Source organism: Oryx dammah, unplaced genomic scaffold, assembly GCF_014754425.2.
Source record: "Oryx dammah isolate SB20612 unplaced genomic scaffold, SCBI_Odam_1.1 HiC_scaffold_3530, whole genome shotgun sequence".
NCBI classification, from domain to species: Eukaryota; Metazoa; Chordata; class Mammalia; order Artiodactyla; family Bovidae; genus Oryx; species Oryx dammah.
Window position 1 is genome coordinate 1 of NW_024073542.1, and position 3959 is coordinate 3959.

The 3959-nt window shown below is 57.7% G+C and overlaps 2 pseudogenes; one reads left to right on the forward strand and one right to left on the reverse strand.

Annotated features, from left to right (window-relative positions):
- The first annotated feature begins 987 nt into the window (after positions 1-987).
- Positions 988-2614, forward strand: LOC120859847 (annotated as a pseudogene).
- Positions 2615-3329: 715 nt separating this feature from the next.
- LOC120859846 lies at positions 3330-3922 on the reverse strand (annotated as a pseudogene).
- Between the last annotated feature and the right edge of the window lie 37 nt (positions 3923-3959).

The following is a 3959-nucleotide window of genomic DNA, read 5'->3' on the forward strand; positions in this document are numbered from 1 at the left end:
GCTGAGAATCTACTGAGGTTCAGGCCAGCGGCTCTGCTCCCCTGCCATCACCCCACTGCAGTAAACAGGGACGCCCTTCCAGGTACAAGGAAAGAAGTGAGGAAGGAGGTACATGTGGTCAGGTCCCCTGCAGTCATGGGCTATCTCTCTATCCCTGGCACCTCCTCAGCCGTGGAAAGATGTGAGAGGAACCTAGTGGATTATTTGAGGTTTGAATTCTGTAATCCCTGTATGGTGCCATTCCAGGCCCTGGCAATGGCACGGGGTGCACCCGTCCCAGTAGTTCCTGCGCTCTTTCCTTCTTTCTCTAGGCTCTAGTTGGGGGCTGGGGCATCTGCTGACCGTGGAGGCAGTGGTGTGGGAGGGGCTGCAAGGAACGTGGTTCCCAAAGGCATGGGGAAGACACCTGGCAGGGCCGTCCAGGGCCAAGGCCAGATTGGTTTGTACGGATCTGTGCTCAGCAGGCCTGGGCTAAGATGGGGGCTCTGCAGAGCATGGACAGGGATGGGGCCAGGGAGTTAAGAGGTGGGGCGGGGGCAGTATTTTGGCAGGGAGAAGCCAAGCCCAGGACTGTGCCTGTCTGTGCTGGGAGAGGACCAGAGCCTGGTCACTGGGCTCTGAAGCCAAGGGGCTTGCCCTCCTTCCGCAGTGCTCCCAGAGTTTCAGGGCCCTGTCTTGGAAGTCACCATGAGCCTCTCTCCCGCTGGCCCACCCTCCTTCCTGACCTCCCCACAGACTGCATGTGATGGACGGGTCCTCTGGGTTGCTAACCCCTGTCAACGGACAGTGTGGAGATGGATGGAAGGAGCCAGCCCTCTGTGACCCGCCCCCTCCCCCCCATTCTGCGTCAGTATGCTTGGAGGATGCTCGGACACATGGGGCTGATGTCCGGCTCAGGGCTGTGAGCTTGGAGGGTGCTGTGTCAGGCCCCTGGCCTCTGTGGTTCTGTGTTTCAGCACCCACATGAGGTTCTGGGAGCCCTGGGACATGAAGTTCGGCTGTCTGTCCTTCCGACAGCCTTATGGGGTCAAGACCGTGGCGATGTGGTGGCGGCCCCTGCTATGTGGACCCAGCACTCTACCCTGGCTGTCCACATCAGGCACTGGGATTGGGAGGAGGTGGACTGGCAAGAGCTGCTGGAGCAGAGGCTGGGGATGAGCCCTGCCCAGATCCAGGCCTTGCTGCAGGAGAGGGAAAAGTTTGGCCACGGAGTGATCGCCTGTAAGTGACGCCCTGCCCCGCGCTGCCCGCATGGCTCCTGGTGGTTCCCTGGATCTCAGCCGGCTTGTGGTCATTTGTTTTCTGTTGAACCGGTTGGTAGGGGGAGGAGGGGTGGGGCTGAGGTTTCTTCAGAGGGGCAGCGAGGGTCCCTGGGCTGGGAAACGGTGGCCTGAGGTGCCTGACCCCCACTCTGGGCCTCAGTCCCCATTTGTGCTCTGAGAGGCAGAGGCATATCTGGGGTCTGCATTTGGCACTTACCTCTGTGTGTGTTGGGGGGGGAGGGGGTGCCCAGCAGAGACTATAAGAGGTAGCACAGCACCCAGCCTGGGTTCCCCAACTCCAGTGCCTGCATCTGGGCCTGAGCAAGTCCCCTGACTCCCCAGGGGTGAAGCCCCACAGCAACTCCTGCCTGCTGGTGAGTCGCCTGGGGACCTGAGGTCTGTAAGCTCCCCACCGGGGCCCTCCTGTTCTGTCCCTGCAGCCTACAGTGGGCAGACTGAGAGGTGCCCACGGCCTGGTGGGTTCATGGAGCACCGGGCCTCTCCCTTTCATTTCACTCCCTCCCTTGCTTGGCCTTACCCCGAGTTCCCTTTGCTGAGGTGAGCCCACCTGAAATGCTCAGCCAGAGGACCCAGTTCACCCTGGGTCTCCTCTGTGATGCAGTCTTAGACTCTAGCAGGCATGACTCTGAATCACCTTGTTCTCCTTCTGTGTCCTGTCTTTGCACACAGGTCCCGTGGATCGGGGTCACTTTGCTGTGCCCAGAAAACCTAGGTTGTGATGAGGCGGAGGAGCTGGAGAATCAAGCCATACTGCCCGACCTGCAGCGGAAGTACCTGACTGCACTCGCCGACCCTCGCTGGCTGCTACAGCCCGTCCTGGGGAGGGCCAGGAAGGACATCTTCCAAGTGGACATCCCCAAGCACCTGACCCCCTTTGGTCAGGAGGCCTGTCTAGACTGGGCTCTCGAGAGGAAGGTGACCGAGAGACCAGCTCATGGTGACACCATCCGGTCGCCGCCATGCCCTGGACATGCTCGTCTGGTTCAGCCTGAATTGGCCCCACCCTGTGGTGAGCTGCCCACTTGGTGTGGGGCCGGGGGCCGGGATTCTGGACTCAGCAAGAGTCTCCAGGACTTTACCTTTACAAAAAGATGTCACCACTCGTTTTGGCCCTGCTGGGTCTGGGTGCTTGAGAGAAATGTGTCGTTAGGAAACCGGTTAGTGTTTTTCCCTCTCTGTTCTGGTCCAAACTCCCCGATATTGGAACAGTGTCCAGGGGACTGATGGGGGAATGCTGGGGCTGAGGCTGAGTGTCAGCAGCTGGCTAGGACTCTGGCACATGGAGAGGCCGGCAGGCCCAGAAACTGACCATGGTTTGCCCTTGCAGTTGACCCTTGCCCTGCTGTAAAGTGTACCTTGGCTCACAAAGCATGTGTGTTGGACATGGTGCCTGAATGCTCCGTATCCAAAGTTAGGCTCCTAAATACAGCTGTGGGGGCAGAGCGACAAGGGCTGGTATTCAGCTTGTGGAAACTTGTACTTGTGTTTTGGTTTAAAGTCATGTTTTTGCAAGGCCCTTGGTGAGTGGGGTGACCCTGCTCTCCAGTGGGCCTCTTGGGGATGCCCCTGAATCAGTAGCTAGAGAGGCTCAGCTGCTGACCAGAAACTTGTGGCATCGTCGGCGGACCCAGGAGGAGCCCCTTCTGCTTCAAGAGGCATGACTCATGGAAGGTGACACCCCCACGGTCAGGAGCCAGACTGGGTCTTCTGCTGTGTGACAGGCAAGGTCCAGGGACCAGCCCGCCCTGGGATGGCCTCAGCGCATGGCTCGGGAGCCACACTCTTGGCTGAATGTGTGAAATGCTGATGCTTCAGATGAAAAGGGACTGGAATGAGGCCTGCCTGGGGCGTGGGCTTCCAGCCTCATCTGGCTCACCCAGTGCCGTTTGAATAGCATGGACAGACAGAAAGAACACAGACTCGCAGTTCTCATTTGATACTTTATTTACTCCCGTGGAGTTTTGCTGTACTTTATTAGAGCTAGAAATAGATTTTTTTTTTTTATTACAGGAGAGTGCTTTTGAGTGTCCCTAGGGACCTGGCGGCTCAGGGATTGAGATTGTCCTTGAATTGCTTACAGAGAGCACACTTGTAAACTGAGGAAGCCTCCTGTTCCTCATCCACCTCAGGGGCCTCGTTTGGGGCCACAACTGAAACGACCATCACAATGGAATAATAGGTGCTGTACCTAGTCGTCACCGAACCATAACCTGAGTACCCTGTGGGGCTCTAGGGCAGTTCCCCTGCGGCCTCCCTTCCCGCAGTAGCTGGGGTACAGATCTCACATTGCTGGACATGCCCTCTCCACTGGGCCCACCCTGATCGCTGGGGAGATGGTTTGCCCTGGCCCTCCAAGCTACACTGCCCATAGACCAAAGGCCACAGAACAGAAGTGAGCAGAGGCCAGGGGTTCTGTGAGCTGTTGGGATTCCTTTCTGGGCTTTCTTGTGAGCCTCTTGGGTGGACTCATTGTGATGGAATTTAGGAGAGCGTCTGGTCACCACAGCTTGCTTCTTTCTCTTTGGGGTCACTGTTGCACTGGTGGCGGGCTAAGCAGTTACTCTGGAGTCACCTTTCCTCCAGATGTCCTGCAGGAGGAGAGGCTTGTCTCTCTGAAACTTGGAGTTCCGATAGATCTGAAAGGAAATGAATCACTTTAGCCATTGTGTGGGAGAA